Source organism: Haliotis asinina, chromosome 16 (assembly GCF_037392515.1).
Source record: "Haliotis asinina isolate JCU_RB_2024 chromosome 16, JCU_Hal_asi_v2, whole genome shotgun sequence".
Lineage (NCBI taxonomy): Eukaryota > Metazoa > Mollusca > Gastropoda > Lepetellida > Haliotidae > Haliotis > Haliotis asinina.
The window spans coordinates 9,842,730-9,861,760 of NC_090295.1; the positions used below are offsets into that span (position 1 = coordinate 9,842,730).

General features: G+C 38.4%; 1 pseudogene; it reads right to left on the reverse strand.

Moving 5' to 3' along the window:
- Positions 1–4,853: 4,853 nt before the first annotated feature.
- Positions 4,854–8,431, reverse strand: LOC137268820 (uncharacterized; annotated as a pseudogene).
- Between the last annotated feature and the right edge of the window lie 10,600 nt (positions 8,432–19,031).

The window sequence follows — 19,031 nt, forward strand, 5'->3', positions numbered from 1 at the left end:
ACAACGCTTCCGTACGTAAGGTCCTTGGCATCGTCATCAAAACCCTGAAATGTCAGAGTAGATGTGTCAGGTTCTTCCAGCATGTCGGGGGCACCGGACACCATGGGCTTCACACACTGAATCGATGTTGGGAATCGAACCCGAGCGAACGCCTTAATCGCTGGGCTACCCCACCGCCCCTTACGTGTGTTGTGCGCCCGCTTAATGCTTTCTGTGCACTTAAGACCATTCTGCACTTACGGGCACCACATACGTGTCCGAGTAAATTCAGGTGTTTGCTTACTCAAGCAAATATTCTCCAGGACGTGCAGAGTGAGGAGTTTTAGTGTGTTGTGCTGACCTAATCCATTAACCGCTTCGATTACTGCAACTAGCTAGATCCCGTCTCTTGAAACCAAAATAAGTAGAAATTTGAATAATATTTCCATTCAAATAATTAAGAAACTGTTTCCCAAGTGAGCAAAAAAGTTAAAACTACTTGTTCTTATTACGTCAAAGGTGATCATTAACGGCGTGTGATCAGTTGGTGTTATTTGGAAGATATTTGAGAAAGGGATGTCCCAAAAGTTGGGTTGACAGACTACATATATAAGTGCATTTAGAACTGATGGCTCGTATTGTCAGTCTCATTATAATCTATTTTACGGCTAGGTCAACTGACATTGTGGACAGAGGTACCGTGTTCATGGATACCACGCAAATGTTCCAGGTGTCAAACCCGGGTCTTTGATGTGCAAGACAGATGCCAGATCCACTGCACCACTCCGTTAACGATGTTACTGGGATAATGATAGCCACGCAACAACAAGTACAACTATGAAGATACGACGCCTTTACATGTACGATCTGCAGTAAAGAACTTGTAACATGCGATCTGTCGTGACATATGGCGGCGATCTGTGAGAAATCGAGTCTTGACCAGACAATCCAGTGATCAACAACATGAGCATCGATCTACGCAATTGGGAACCGATGACACGTTTCAACCAAGCAGGGATACTCTACAACAACCTCTATACAGGTTCCCTGAACCAAGAAAGCGAGCCTGACCACCCGATCCCGCGCCTTTCATGGCAAGCATGGATTGCTGAATACCTATTCTACCCCGGGACCTTCACTGGCCACTTTAATTATAACTCTGACAAAGTGTGAAAGTATAATGGACATCTTTCCAGTTTCCCGTAGACAGCCTCATTAATTTATTTTGTTTATTTTGAGTGGACTTAGAACTCACTTTAAAAAAACTGAGATAGGTACATTTCGATCAATTTCAGTAGCGAATGCTGTTCCCTATACATCAGAGCCACAGTTCATGGCGCTTGAGACAAAAGCGATATACAAAACGCAATGAGGTATTATTTTTGTTTTGTTTTGATATTCCAGTGTCTGACAAATTAATTAATAGCCAAGATCAGAATGGTCATTCGTCAACTGCATTTTCCTTCCCTGATTTTAGAAATTCGACTAATTATATAGTATGCGGCGTCTTACTCTCTTACGTGGCGTCTTACTCTCTTAAACGGTAAGGCTGGACTAAGAGAGCTTCGAAAATCTATGCACTGAGCTTGTTTTCGGAAAACGGTAGATAGGAGGATTCGAAATTTCCGTCCCTCACACTCCACAAGTTCTAAGCAAACTAACTAGTTCAACGAATTAAATAGCACTTGGAATCATTGGTGGCACTAAGTTGCAAATCTTTCACATTTCAAGTATTTCCATGCTCCCTTGCTTTACAAACTACTATTTACGTTATGTACATGTATGTTGTGGCGCCTTCGCTTAGTCGCATCAGGGATACTCTACAACCCTCTATATAGACTCCCTGGACGCATGTACGATTCCTGTTCAATTTTACTTTCATCGTCTGTAGGTTATTAAGATAATCCAGTTTTTTCCACCAGCGGCATAATTTAATTCGAATCTAAACAGACCTTGAAGATTTTGTTCGTTCGTCGTACATGGCTCCATTTTTTCCCGCCACAATTGCCGGAAATGACGTAGGTTCAGCACGTGCGACGTTCAGGAGACGTCGCGTCTTGTTTGCCGTCACCGGATACTGGTAAAAACACATTTGGCCATGTTGTGAAGACTCAACCGATACAATGATCATTTGGCAAGTCATTATATTACACCTTGCCTGTGGTAAGTAAAGTTCTTGTGAAAGTATTGGTACGTTTGTCAGAATATGCCAACAAAGTGAACAGCGCCTTGTCACCTTCTGGCTAGGTTCTGTCGTCTGCGTGTGCTAAAGGACAACCCTCGATTAAAGTTCATGTAAATGAACAATACAAGGAGTGTACTGTATTATGTGCTTGTTTGAACTGACAGTTGTGATTAAATAACTGAAGCATCGGCCATAAATCCCTTAATATAAACGTCTTTCTTGACGCGATATAGATTGACTAGATGGCGCTGTTTTGGGTATTGTCGGAAAATGGCGGCATATCGATATCATTAGCCATTGTATTTTATACCAACGTTTGATAATATTGGACATCTGGTTTTTGATTATTTTAGAATTAATGGATGGCCAGTGCCACAATATCAGAAGTATGGCGCACTTGCCATCCATTAATTCAAAGGTATTTTAGTCAAAGGTATTTAGTCTGAATTTAACTGAAATGACTGCATTTTGACCTTGTGAAAATGCAGGGCAACAAACTGAAACAGTCTAATTTCCACAGGAACGCTGAAGACACCTTATGAACATATACATTGCTAATTTATTTTGATCAAGATTTTATTCAGACATTGTTGCTACATGATTTTATTATTAGATGAAATATTGCAAGTATTTTAAATTCTGATAATGAAATATCTCGGTGTTAGGGGTTTTCGATGATGTAAGACAAATAGGTAATTTGGGTTCTTTTGGTAAACTGAAACAAGTTCATTTAAGGTATGACTGTTTCTCCACACCATCAGATATTGTGAGTTCACACAAGTTTGAAAAAGCCTGAAATCTGAACAATTTACGGTAAGAAGGGGCCTTTAATCGTTTTAGCCTAGAACACCCCAAATTACCAGTGGTTTTCTATAGAAAGGCCCTATATTTAGCAGAAGTGTTAATGTATGGTTTTACTGGAAACTTATAAGTGATAAAAATACTTTCCTTGACAGTGGGTGTTAATTAATCTTTCACTGAAAGAAAAAACCTTCCCAGTGCAGTGATGGAGCTAAGGGCTTTTTCCCTGTTTACCCCACATTTGACCAACCTTGTGTCTTTTCAACTTCTAGTACTTATGTGTATCATGTGTTTCCATAGGTCCTTAAAACTGGTGATTGTGCCTTCAAAAGCTAGTGAAAAGCCTTTAGTAGTCCTTACATTTGATGGCTGCTGTTCTGTAAGAAGCTATTATAAGCTAACTCTGAACAAAGTAAAACAAGGTATTCAATACCATATCATTTGCATTGTCATCTGCTTCAAGCCCTCAAAATAATACATTTTCTGCAGAAACCTTCTAGTGTCAGCATTACAAACCTAGGATCAGTCTGTCAGAAGCTTGATATTTTAGACAGAATAGTGTATTTTCTGTTTCATTGAGAGTAAAAGAAAAAAATGTTGTATGCTTTAATAATAATAGCAGTGTTTTCTGGGAGAAGTCCAATTCGTTGTCTGGGCTGCGTGTAGAGGGGGTGAGGGCCTTGAGCTGGTGATGAGCCTTACCGGCCTGACTGTGCCAGGATCACCCAAACCCTCTCTGCTGCATATCAATCTTAATCTGTAAAACATAATAATAATAATAGTATTTATAGAGCGCTGACTTCCACCACACAAAGGCAATGCTCAAAGCGCTGACAAGTCACAGTTAATATGCACAAGATAATCCACGGATTTATGAAACACATTTTTGAAACAGGTATGTTTTGAGTCTCTTTTTGAAGAGTTGGCACTAGTTTTAGATGAAGGGGCAGAGTGTTCCAAAGGATAGCAGCTGCATACTGAAAGGACTTGGCACCAAATGATTTGCGTTTATAAAAAGGTACACACAGAGAAACTGATCATGGGAGTGTAGAGTTCTGGAAGGATTGTACAGTGTCATGAGGTCTTGAAGGTAGAGATGTCCCATGTTGTGAATAGACCTTCTGCCAAAATGATCGAACTAGAGTTACCTCCCTTTTGACCGGACATCTACGGTATCCAAGGTAAACAAACATGGATGACAGCCGATCGTTTGCTTGTTTGACAGTTGCTCAATTACAGAAATATCTACGCGAAAGGGGAATTTCAGTCACTGGCTGCAATAGAGAAGGATTATTACAGTTAGCTAATGCTGCAAAATGCTTAAATTTAACTGAAGATCCCGACTTATTGCACACGCACTATGATTTCACCGAAAAGCTTCGTAACCTTGGAGTTCCATCTTCGGTGACAGACCCATTTACAGCAGACGGCTACCCATCATATCCTGCTTTAGGATGCAGTGTTGATCGTGTTGTTACATGTAAATGTCATGCTGACAGAGTATTGGAAATACAGTGTCCATACTCACTGAGGAATAAACATCCTAAAGAGGTTGCTAAGACGAAATATTGTAAGCAGGTTGATGACAGTGAAGATTGGGTGATGACCAGTGACTGCCCATATTATCATCAGACTCAGGGCCACCTTGGTTTTTATGGTTTTAAGTATGGTGAATTGGTGATTATGACTAATCAAGGCATTGTTGTTGTCAAAACTGAATTTGATGAAACATTTTTTAGCCAGATGATTAACAAGCTAAACCTGTTTCATAAGAAAGAAGTCTTACAGTATCTGTTCACACAGCTTACATAAATTTGACATAATAGGATTCAGTTTACATAAACATAATTTGCTTAAAGGGATTTGTTTCTTTTAATGCTTCCTAACATCATTTCACAAGTTTCTTGTCGAGGTTGCACAGTGCTGCACATACAAATTGCATTTGATCCAAAATACTCTTAAGTCTGAGTGGAATAACTCTTTGAAAGATCTGAAACTTTTTAAGCCTTCCTATGGCACGTTCAACATGAATGCGTGAACTGGCAATTCTCCTTGTCTTAGCTACTGCATTTGATTTCAACTGCTTACCCATAGAAAATGGTGGTATGTTAAGAGTGCACATTCTTTTAGTAAGTAAATCACGTATTAAAAACCCTCTGTCAGCCATGATGTCATCTCCGTACTCAAGTTTGTCCAGGAAACCAGACGGTTGGACAATCTTCCTGTCTGATATTGAACCTGTATACAGATTTGAGAGAAAAACAAATGTACCAGATGGGGATACAGCAACCAATGACTTTACAGTGTTGTGGTACTTGTATTGGGACCATGTGACTCTCTGAGAGGAAGCAAGACTTGGTTTTTTGAATGAAAAATTCTGTGCAGTCAATAATTACTCTGGTCTTAGGAAAATATTTAAAGCACTTAGGTAAGCATGAATTTACTTGATACCGAGTTGGCCAAGATTCTAGGAATTGAAGTTCATGGTACATAAAAGAAATCCAAGTAGTGAAAATTCTGCTGACAGACGAGTTATCAATTTGAAATAGATAAGCTAAAACTTCAGAGTCAAATCCCCGTCTGAACCTCGCTAAGGTGAGAAGTAACTCCTCTGTAAGGGTCAAGTCCCGAGGACGTCCTCTCCTCCCACTTGTTTGAGCATGGTCCTCCTGAAACAGATGTTACATCATTCATAGTATGTGTCTAAAACTCAATAACATTCACCAGAAATAATGGTTTCCAAGTGATTCATTTTAGATTGTTAGATATACAGTTCTTTTCACTCTACTGTAACAAGTCACTCAAGCTAATGAGCTTCTTTCTTATGATAACCTTCACTGTGATGAACATCATCAGCCTTACATTTTTTATATTTTAGCTATTGGACATTTTAATGTAATTACTGTTAAGCCAGCAGTGCCCGATCCACGCCAGTAGTTCAGTTTCATGGCTTTCGGCATCAACAGATTCAGGATGATGGTAAAAAGAGATGTAGTCAGACCTGTGTAAATATATATAATTTATTCTCTTATATATTTTCAAAATGATTACTTATAACAGCATTGATTACCATTTTCAACAAATACCATCAAGTAACGACCCTGTTGATTTTTGGTTACCATGCCAAAGGTCTAAAAAATGTTGGTTAAATTTATGATCGCCATTTTGGACTAACAAGATAGACTTCAAAAAAAGGTAACTTATATTTAATTTAATATTGTAATAAGTACCTGTGTAGAATGTGCAGGTGTCATCATCACTTTGTATGGTCCGTATGAAATCATTCCTTTTCAGAATTCTGGGCTCTTTTATTTCTGCATCACTGTACCTAAGCATATCATCCATGTTAATTTCTGTCTGTGTGCATGCATCCACTGTGGTGCTTGCATCTGAAACAAGTGAACTTGTAATATTTAATATCAACGCTTCATCAATGTTTCAATGAATCAGTTACTTCAAATTGCATTCTGTTCTTTTTACCACGTTTCGTCCCGCCAGGACTCATCAGTGCAGCTTGGCTTTCCATACAACGAAAACTGCAGACGTGTATCACCTATTAGACATACGCTATTACCAAATATCTGTTTCAATTTGGTCAGTACAGTATTACATTTGAACCAATATCAAATTATTATACTTCATGAAAGAATGATAATTAGCTTTGTGATTTATCAGGACAAGTTACTTTGACTACTTACCTTGATGATCTTCACTGAAAACTTCAAAGTAGTCATGGAAGTTGTCAGATGGTGATGTTGGCACTATGTTCCGTTCATCTTGTTCCTCATGGGTAGGCACATTTAGTTGGAGTTCATGCAGTGGGCCCTTTTTAATAAAGAGAAGATAAACTCAAATAATTTAGACCTCTACTAGTTTACATTGCTGGATAATTGTCAAAATGGAATACTCAGGCAATACATGAATATTCTACAAAAATTATATGAATGGTTGAACCCAGCAGCATATTTTAAAATAGCTACTGCACTTCAGTGAGTATCAGTGTGATAATATTCAGTGAATAAAATGTAATCAATGATGATGTTACTATGTAAATATTGATGAGAACATTTCTGGAGAGCAAATAGCGTAATAATTTACTGGTTGAAGCCTCAGTCTCTTCCTAGGATTTCGTGCCTTCGGTGGTAGGAGATCTTGCGACAAGGCTGACAAAAGATCAGGATATTCCGTCAATGAACCAAACATGAGCACGTCGTGAATTACATAGAGTCAGATTTAATCTGAAAATGCAAATACGATATTTGAAAGTGCATTTGAATCATTACCTTCAGTTGGTCCGTTTCCTCCAACGAAGTGCAGGCTGCAAATATAAGTCTCCTTCCTGACTTTTTCGATGGTAAAATTCTTCCGTCCGCAAAGAGAAATCCACTTTTTACATTTTTCTAAATTCGTCCTCGGTTTAGGGAATGGTATGAAAAAGATGCCACTGCTTGACGAGTTCAAATACCTCGAATCAGACCGACAGAGGCCGTGACAGCAGTGTTTCACAAGCATGTTGCTAGGGACGCTTGTCCGGTAAAATGGCGACTTCCGGTTAAAATGTCGCTTACAACAACCAAAAAGGCAGAACGACTATTGTCTCTTAAGTGAGAATCAGTGTTTTGAATTTGATGCGCTCATGAATATGAAGCCAGTGGAGAGATTGTAGATTGGGTAATGTGTGACAAGATGGCCTGTTTCTTGTTATATTACGGGCAGCAGTGTTCTGAATCTTTCGTAGCTTATTGATCAATACATTTGAAACTCCGAACAATAAACTGTTACAGTAATCTAGGCGGGAGAGGACTAAAGTTCTCATGAGACATGCTGTAGCATCTTTTGTCAACAGATGGCGAATGGATCCAATGTTTCTCAAATGGAAGTAGCAGCATTTGCCTAACTGTGAAACTTTACTTTCCATAGAAAGTCAATATGAACACCTAAGTTCTTTAGTAAAGATGTAATAGCCACTGTAGATGGACCAATGTGAAGCTGCTTAGTGCCACATTTCTTTAGTCTTGTAGGTGGTCCTACAAAAAGTGCTTCTGTCTTGTCATCATTCAACATCAACATGTTCGATGACATCCAATGTTGAATTGTTGAGATGTAGCTCTCAATCTTGGAAATAACTGTTTTTAGCTGTGAATCATCAGCATAAAAGTGATGGGCAACCTGCTGTTGGGAAACGATACGTCCAAGTGGTCTCATATATATTGTAAATAATGCTGGTCCTAAGACCAAGCCTTGTGGCAAACCGCAGGTCAGAGACATATCGTCGGATCGCACATTGCCAATCTGGACTGCTTGATCTCTGTCAGACAGGTAAGATTTGAACCATGACAGTGCTGTGCTGCTCACGCCATACACACAGTGCATGCTATCGAGTAGTCCTTGATGGTCAACCGTATCAAATGCAGCAGAGAGGTCCAAACACACCATCATAGCCACTGAACCAGAGTCAACAGGCATCTAAATATGGTCAAGGACAAGGCTTGTACCCAGATTGATATTTATCAGTTAGGGAAAAAGTCACCATGTGTTCCAAAAGTTGGATTTTTACAACTTTCTCCAGGACATTGGATAAAAAAGATAAGTTAGATACTGACCTGTAACTTTTCAGGATGTCTGGATCAAGAGAAGGCCAGGGATTGACTTGGGCCGCGATATCGCGATTTTCTCGCACCAGTTGCTTTAAAATCGCACTCAAATCTACCTGCAGCGATTTAAAATCGCATCCTGCTTACCTGTATGATAGGAAGTTTTTAAATCTGTTTTACTGAGAAAGGATTTGTCGTTATTTTGTCCTGTCAAAGATATTCCCGTTGCTTTCTACCTATTTTTAATCTTCGAAACATAACTTCTGGTATGGAACACCGAACATCGTTACACAGTGCTGCACAAAATGAGCTGCGCTGCAAGGAGTATGGCAAACTCTGAACCCCGCAGTACTGTGTTGTTTATGCACAGTGCGACGGTGTACAGAGTTCGCATTTGGAAGTTGTGTTCTGCAACGTCACACAAAGGGCAGCTTCTAACGAAACCATCTTATTCGATATAAAAATCTTTAAATTCTTAAAGACTACGAATGAAAACGAAGAAACAACTTGACCCATTCAACACCGTAGGCCGAAAAATTGGCCAAGACATCGCCAGTCCCCAGGAGCTGTAGGTCGAAAAAACGACCAGTCAGTAGTTGCATCAAAATGATTTATACTTTTCGGAACCTAACTAACATATGATTCATTTATCAAATCTATCACTCTTCATAATGCCTGTCAACACTTATTACATTTAAGATAGCCATATTTATCGACAAGGTTAGAATTGAAAACTATTTTCTTTTTCCGCAATGTTATTTTTAAAAAAAACTATTCTCACACACATGCTTCGGCAACGGGTCCACATCCGAGTTCTCAGTGAGCAAATCAACAATGCGTAGAGGATATAATTAAACAAATCACATAAACTGAAGAATAAAAGCAACAACAGTAATCATAAAAATTGTCTAAGAACATTATAACTTACTATTTCAAACGTTATTGTGCGATCGTGTCATGTCATTCTTTCTCGTTTGTGGGGGGGGAGGGGGGGGGGAACAGTATCCATTGCTGTTATCTGATTGGCTGACTTAGGTCACTTGTCTGAATTTGACCGATCACGATCCTTACTGCAGGCTGAGGCTAAAAAGCGTCATTGGAAACCAATGTTTATCCAATAAACGCGCTTCTTACAACTATGAAAATACTCTAGGCAAGGATACTGTCATTTTGTTGATGTTCAGAGCTTTCGAATGATACCCGCCATCAAACGAATCGCCTCACATGTTCTTCATTATCAGACAAAGATTTTAAAACGGAGGTTTTTCACGCTGTTGTATCACGTTACCAAGCGAATTGCCACTGATATCGGGAAATACACGACCATACATATTACTTCTGAAATCTTTCTAGAATAATTTTCTGATCGTGTATAAATGAACATATGAAAGAAAAAGTGAAGGGGATGTCATGACTTGTTACAAACAGAAAAAAACGCTCCAGGTTTTTGTTCCTCCGTGGTTCATCTAGACATATAAATGTCTATGCCTGCATTTTCATTACAAATTAACTTATTTAAGTTGTAGTCGTATTACGTGAAACATATGATAAAAATAACTTTCAGATTTACAAACAGTAAGATTAGTCCTTTCAACTGGTGTATGATATGCAGTAGCAATAATGATGTATAAGTTGATATTTTCTCTTGATAAACATAAACTTCATCTATGACCTCAGAGTTGCTAGGAACTCGGTGTCATGACAGTTTATGCCGCTGGTTGACTGGTGTTGAAAGAGTTAAGTCGTTGACCTTGATGACAACCAGAATGCAGACACCAATGGTGATGCTAGTAGATCTACAGACTTTTAATTCATTGCAATTCAGGATTGCTTGACTTGAAATTGATTATGACAATGTTTTATTTGTCTCGTTATCTTTTTCTTCTGAACGATCATGAACAGTTAAATCTCATAAGACTTTAAAAAATCTCATGCTTTTGATCCCATGTGAGATTTTATCTCACATGTTTTCTGAGCCAGGTTTATCCCTGGAAGGCTTCTTGATTGTAAGCTTAATGACAGCTTTCTTGAAGCTAACCGGAACCACGCCAGTTGACAAGCTCAAACTGACAATTTTGGTTATTATGGGTAGCACTAAATCAATGATTTGAAGAAGTAACTTGGTTGGAAAACAATCTAAGCTACACCAGGTTGGTTTTGTGTCCTTGATGATTTTGCACAGTTCATTAACAGTCACTTCACGAAAGTTACTGAAATGTTCACCTTGAAATTCACTGTGGGACAGGTTGTTATGGAATGAGCCAAGTTTTCCACGTAAACTGGAAATTTTGCTAGCAAAGAAGGATGAGAAACTGTTTGCAAGAATGGTAGGGTCACTTCCTTTCGGTAATATGACATCTTGTTTTCTGCCTAATAAGCCATTACGTTTTGAGCACAGCAGTTTGGGATCACCCTCAGATTTGATGACTTCAGAGTTAATGTAATCTGCCCTAGTCTTTCTGATAATGTTTTTCAACTCCTGCTGAGCAGCATTATACATCTGGCCGTGTATCTCGATCCAAGACTTGCGCCATCATTCGGCAATACGATTGCGTCTTTTGGAGAACAAGACATCATCATGGTGACACATCTTTTGGACGCAGCTTCTTAGTCTTCAGTGGAGCAATTGCTTATTAAGAACACATTGAAGAGTATCATTGAACATGTCGACTAATGTGTCTGTGTCAAGGTCATTCGGAGGGTCTACTACAAGAGGAGAACTATTCAATTCAATCACAAGATCAGCGGTATCAATAGTTTTCAGATTCCGTATCTGCACTTCTCTCCGGGCCCCTTTCGGCCTTAGACAATCAAGAGTAAATGTTAGAATGCAATGATCTGACATCTGTGTATCTAGCACCTGAACATCAAGGTGTTTTTGACTCACGACCCAGTCAAGTATATGTCCCATGCGGTGTGTAGACTCAATGACACATTTCATCAAGTCGTGGGCATCAAGAATAGCCCATATCTTCTTCGAAAGTGAATCACTGCACACGTCATAATGCACATTGAAGTCTCCCTAAAGAAGAATCTCAGTTGAGTGTTTATCCAGATTATCGCATAAGTTCGACAGGTCTGCAACAAACACTGAATTAGTTAGTTTTTTCATTTTTGATGGTGGTGGCCTGTAGATACAGACAGCCTTGAAGGGCTTCATCCCACATGTAACTGAACATGACAGATGTTCAAATGATGAAAATGTCAGAGGCAGTTTACTGACCTTAACATCTAATTCCTGCCTGTACAGAACAGCGACACCGCCACCTTTGCGTTCCAGGCGGGGTACTTGCAACAGTTTGTATCCGGGTGGGGTTAATTCTGCACATTTTGCTTTGTCATAAATGTCATGTAACCATGTTTCTGTTATGAAAAGAATGTCCATATTAGAGTCCGCTACATAGTCACAGATTTCCAAGGTTTTATTTTTGACAGACTGTGTGTTCCACAGCCCAGCTTTAAGCATTTTACATTTTGGCCTTGGGTGAACTTGAATAAGATTATCATGATTGATCCGGTTTTGATGACAAGATGACTTAAATCTATCAAAGACTCCAAACACTGTGCTGATTTTCCTTTGTTTGGTCCTGCCACCCTGGCATCCCCTGTGAATAGGTCTGGTCTGAATGATACCCAGAGACCTGAGCTGATGTAACAAACTTGGTTCGATCCGTTGTCTCTGGTCAGCTTTGGGCTTCAAGTCAATCAGCTGCTCTCTGCAGTATGTTAGGTCACTCATGTCCCTGGTGAGGCAACACTGGAGCAGGCTTGGGGTGGTGATTGGAAAACAATAGCCAGCCACAATCAAGATCTCAGTGAAACCAGTGTTCACGAATAGTGTCTGACCCTCTGACAAATCCGGCAGATTTGCCAATGGTCAGACAGAAGTCCCCAACCTGCTGGCCCCATTGTCTGACTGAATATATTACAATCACTTTGTCTGAAGTTGTAATTTGTGGCATGTGACACTTGTTCACTGTCTATAAATTGATGTTTATAATGTTCATCATTATATAATGTTAATAATTTCAATGCCAATTATAAGAAATGTCAAATCAGAAATGTGTGTTTAATTTTGTTCCATGGGTCCTGTGAATTTTCAGTGGGTCCGACAGACATCTCAAACTTACAGGACCCAGTATCCGGTTACTTTGAAACACCAGTCGTAAACACTGTGAAACAGAATATGTAGCAAGTATTTCTCAATAAATACTGCATTTTCAGATACTTTTTTTACAAAGATTTCTCCATGAGCATGACGACAATGTTGACAATATGCTTTAGGTTATTTCTCTGTTTCATTATGAACGTCCCAGTGTTCACGAAATAGTTTGTTGCACTGCAGGACATGGGTCCTGTGACTTTCAGAAATCTCTCTGACCCATTGAAAATTCACAAGACCTATATTGAAAACAAAACAACAATATCTGGGCGACATTAAGGTTGAATATTCAAAACAATCTAAATACTTTCAATAACAATGCACTTTAGTAGACATTAAATTTTCATTGTACTGTTTCATTAATCATCTGTCCACTCTGTGATATAACAACTCTCCATATCAATGCACTGTTGTATACATAAACTTTACACTTTACTGTTCCACTAATCATATAGCAATCTCAATAATAGTTCATGATTTTAGCAATGACAGTAATCTCTGTCTTCATCGCGCTCGATGGTTTTATTGAAGACAGCAATTTCCTTTTCAATGTCTGACTCTTCTTCACCCTCCTGTTCCTCAGCATCTTCCACATCTTTCTCCTCAACTGCACAGATCACTTCAGATGTCTTGACAGCTGATTGGCTCTTCTTGTCTCTGTAATAGCTGAGAGACCTAGACTGTGTAGGTGTTACCTGAAGTAAGATAAACATTCAGTCAACTCAAATATGAACTTGAATACAGAACCTGACATAAATGTTGATGAACTGAAAAAGATATACATACCAACCACCTGTTAATGACCTCAGGATCAAAGTCCGTGATCGAGGGGGCATGTAGCTTTACTGTCATGAGAGTGTTGAGTGTTGATTGTCTCATTCTACATCTCCTGTTGGTCTTTATCAGCTTCATCTGTGAGAAGGAAGCCTCACATGACACCGATGTTGGCTGGAAGACTGTGCATTAGGTCCATCAAGACAAGGATTTCGGGAAACTGTTCTGAAAACAGGCGGTGGATATCAGTCCACTCCTGCTGTTTGAGGTTTGATCCAAATCTAAAATGTATCAGTTCAGGTGAAAACATGCTTCTCTTAAACTCTCTTTCGAGTATACAATACAGCTGGCAATTAGACACCCAGTATGCCTGCAACATGTTTTGATAAACAGAATTGTTTATATTTAATATCTGTTAGATATGCTTACCTTTTGTAAAGTATTTTCTTCATCAGTCTCCATTCTTGATCAACACCATCCTTTGTTATTCCTGCACTGGTTAGAGTGTTGCTGAATTGCCGGAATATGACATGGATATCACTGTCACCAAAATCTGAAATTGATCATTTTTACTCTAATTTTGATTTGTTTCATGAGATAGATCAATTGGAAAAATTCTTAATTGACTTATTTGTGAATAAATTTCAATATCAAAGCTATCTTGCCTTGTAATTCTTCAACTGATGGCCATGTTTGGAGACAAGCAATCTTTGTGGCAGCAAATATATCAGCTGATTCAGAGTGCTGCATGATGAACCTTTCCTCTATGACCTTCATAGTCTAGTCGAGTACATCAGATTTGTGGGTCAAAGCTGGGCAGCTACCTCTCAATTTCACATCCCGATAACTTCCTTGTTCCAGAACTTCTCGAAGATCCTTGCACTGGCTGAAAATGCAAACATAATAAATCATGTTATTCATGCTTTATGATTGAACATAACAAAGAAAAATTTACTCAATATCATTTGGTTTATTTGTTTATTTGACAGGATTAAAAAAACAGTTTAATACACAGATACAGATAATCAACTTGGGTCACTACATTCATTCAGCAGGTGATATGTTATGACCAAATTATAAGAACACCTTTTTTTGCAGTCTTGAAGCATCTCCGTAGTAGCCTCGGTCCATGTAGGACATCGACTCCTCTGTAATTGCAGTGACAGTTTCTGGAGGGGCACAAGGAGATTCTGAAAAATGTTATGTGAATTAATGCACCCCCAAGGACTTTTTTTTTCATTTTGATGTATTGTGGAAATACAATGTTTCACAGTTATTTGAATAAAAACTTATATTTAAAAAAAAAAAATCATACCTGAATGAAGAGCATGAAAGCTACCAGATGTCTGTCCTCACTAAGCGTTCAGCCTTAGCATTGCCATGACTAGCTGTTGACAGATGGGCCTCCACTGCAGGATATGACCGGTAAAATGCAGTCAGACCATATGAGAGATGAGGCAGCTATCTGGTACCAGTCACTTTAGGAGGGAGAAGTCCACTAATACCTAAGGACTTCATGGTCTGGACAAGTCCTGTCTTCTGCTTTGGTTTGAGGTAGAAGTAATGAAGGCCTATGAGCAAAGTCATGCATTTATAGAATGCTGTCTTCCTGAACACATCCCTGAAGCCCAACTCAAGTCAGTGACATAGGCAATGAACAGAAATCATCTCTGGAAAGCTCTCTTTCAGACGTGTTGCCAGACCTGTTTTTGAACCAATCATGTTTGATGCACCATCACTTCACATTCCAACTAGCTTATCTGAAATACACAATGTTTACAAATGACTGCTTGAAAACTACATAGGCATCACTTGCACAAAGGTTATTGTCATATCTGACTCCTGCGTTGTCTTTAAGATTTGAAAAGGTACAAAGGGAAGCAAAAAATGCAAAACAATTCCATGTAATTTGAGAATAAAGTTTGGAAACTTGTCATAACATTGATATGCCTCTTAATAGCTTAATTATGTCTTTCAATAGTAAGTCCATTTTCTATTACTGATTACATTAATAGTGGTCTCTTATTTTCTTCACTCTAATATAATTGTGTGTCTCTTAGTTATGCTTTCAGTGATACGAAAAAAAATGTAATGCTGTTCGAGTGTCGTTGGCTATATTATTAAGATGAAAGATTTCAATTACCTTTTGCAAAGCTGTGTTGGCCAGTAGACTCCAAGATGTTTGTGACATAAATGTACAAATCTGAAGAACATGTACTTCTTGGACTTCCTATGTTGAGAAATGTCTCTGTCACGACACCTTTATGACATGATCTGACATACATTGACTCTTGCTCATCTCCACTTATGTCTGTGCTCCCATCCATGATGATGGAAAAGAATGGTGCATCATGTTGTGTAGCAGCTATGGCATCAATAAAATTTAAAACTGCCCTATCATTGATGTATGTGTCCCCAGTTTCTGGAGATTTAACTTTGTCCCGTTCACACAACCATTTGAAATCTGAATGGGGCCTGTTTTTTACTGCTGCTGCATGAGCATTTCTAAATAGAAGTGTCATTTTGTTTTGTCAGCTTTCTTTAATTTTTGTAGAGCTCTTCCGGCCTTTGAAAAGGCTATTTCATCACTAGAACTAGTCTGGGCTTTGAATAGTTCAACTGAACAAATGTGATATCTACTCAGTTCATGATCAGTCACAGCCGATTTCTTGAAGTTTGCTGACCCAGAAATAAAACTGTTCAAAACCTAGGCCGAGCTGAATTCCTGCTTGCATAATATTTAATACAAATGCTGCAAGTCATTTTACCATCGGCAAATGTCTGCCAACCTCTCCCATTCTGCCATGATGGATTGAATGACCGGTCAGGCCGTACATAATTAGGCTGTTTCTCTGATGATTTGATTTCATCAGTTGGTGGGTGCTTCTTTGGAGGAGCCTTTGAAGGCCAAGCACCATCATAGTATTTTAAGAAATTCAACATGTTAATTGTATTTATGCCATGATACATCGTGAATCTCAAAATTACAGAAAACCTGCCTTTATTGTTATGACAGTATCTAAGCTAAACTATTCGCATCGTGGAATCTGACTTGTTGCTCAGAAGTACCTGACATGAAAGTAGACAATCAGAATGCACGATACATTAAGTAGTACATGACCTCGCTAGCCGACCTTGATTGATCGATAAAAATAGCATCAAGCCTGTTCCAGTTTATATCCCACCCAAACAATCTACAAAATTTGTCATTTTTTAAAACTTTTACTTCATTTATTGATGAAAACATAACACTGGAAGACATTTCATGTATGTAATGTCCTGTCAGACACCAGGACCGGCAGTTCAACAATATTCATCAGACCGGAGTAATTTTCATCGGAAATGTCCGGCGGACCGATGCATTTTGTGAACACTGCGTCCAGCTAACTGTCATGCCTGAAACTTTACATGGATGGAGACAGTGAAAATGATGTAATATATGTAAGAATTTTAGTCTTTTAGTCTTTGTTGACTAAACATTGTTATTCCCTGCATTGCAGAGGTAATAAAATGGATTCCCTCTGTGCTGCCTCCAAGCACATTTGTCTTTTCTGAGCAGATCTTTGAAACCCTTCAATATTTCTTAACCAAACTTGGCACATAGATAGGTCTGGCGGTGTGCTGGTGCCTTTTGGTAGTTTTGAAATTCTGAATTAAATATTTTTGGCGATTCCATTGCACCAATGTTTGACTTTGACTGAAATAGCCAGTAGTAGTAGTACTGTTTTTCTTGGCAGAACAATGTTTCTTTACCAATCTATGCACATTGATAGGTCTGGTGGTGTACAGGTGCTTCTTGGTAGTTTGGAATTCTGATTTAAATATTTTTGGTATTTCCATGGCCACAATTTTCACTTTGACTGAAATTGGTGGTAGTGTTCTTTTCCTGAGCAGAACTCGAAAAGCGGTCACTGTTTCTTCACATAGATGGGTCTGGTTTTGTACTGGTGCTTTTTGGTGGTTTTGGAATTCTTAATGAAAACTTTTTTGCATTTCTAAAACAACATTTTCGACCTTGACTCAAATTGGTGGTAGTGCCCTTTTCTGGAGCAGAACTTTTAAACTTTTCACTGTTTCTTGACCATATTTCGTACATAACATATATAGAGGTCATATGGCTCCTTTTTGTAGTTCTGGAATTCTGATTAGAATATTTGATTGTGTTGAATTATTTGATTTGAAGTTATTGCTCCTTTAAAGGGCAGAACTTATAAACCTTTCTGTAGTCTCCTTCCACTTTGCTATATACCAGTACATGCCAAACATTTGACATAATTGAAACTTTGTAGACATATTCATTCAGAGTATTAATATGCTATTGTGGGGGACTTTGTCGTCTTGTTATTATAATTATACAGCCATATTTCCTCTGAGCACAGTCAAATTGCTTGATGATGGCCATCCAAGAGTCTAATCCTGAGTTTGATTCTTCCTCTGTCAGCTAAATGCACTAATTTCACCATTAGGCAGGGATTTACCTGGAGTCCTACGTTTGAGGACTCATACTCTTAATTTTCAGGGGTCCTGGATTACGCAATGGGGGTCAAGACACTTACATATTTCTAATACCAGGGCTTGAATTAGGGCTCTGTTATTTTCACTGATGCTACCCAATATTTAAACGTGCAACCTAGTTACTCTTATTTGTCTAACCAAATTAGTTTATGAGAGTGGGTATACTTCTGAATAAAACATCTAAATAATTGTGTATATAAATTGCAGTAAAAGCAGTCCAACTGGAATTTGACTGGTGCAACATGTTTTTTTATCTTAGGTTGCACCTGGTGCAAGTAGGTAAATATCTCTTTTAAATGGACCCTCTATAAATAGAATATTATATGTAATTTTGTTGTAATTCACTTACCGTTTTTTTTTTGTGTGTCATGTTGGTGACATTGTCACAGTAAATTAAACTGCACATGATACCATGACCCAGCTAGTAGCAGACTCAGTGATAAGTTATTGTTACTTGATCGATTTTTTTACAGAAAGTATTTTGACCTTTTCTGTGTTCTTGTTGATATACAAATAAGCATTGTGGCTTCCATTGATATTTTTTAGGTGTTTAGGATGCAGGATTTTGCATGTTATGAATTTATGATTAAGTAGTGGACATTAGGCATCACATCAAGTTATCCTTCTACACTGACAGTGATTATGCTAACACACTGTGATGTAACTTGAATTTTGTTCCATGCATGAATAACCTGTAAACTCACTCAGTCACTTCATCACAAATGCTTTACCAATATGCTTTCTTTAAAACGGAAATAGTATGAAACAGATTTTGAAAATGAGGAAACAATCAGTCTTTATATGTATTCTTAAAGGGGAAATGCTAAAAATAGTATGTGTACAGTATGTCATACAGAAATTTAAGAGGGCTCTTAATGATCCTTCATCACAGTGATGACAATTTTGTTGCTTTAATCATCAAATCATAATTTGTATCGAAACTTGATCTTGGCCACTCCACTATGAAGAGGTACTTTTGCTATGGATGTAGAGAGGCACTGATTTAAGATTTTTTGTAAAC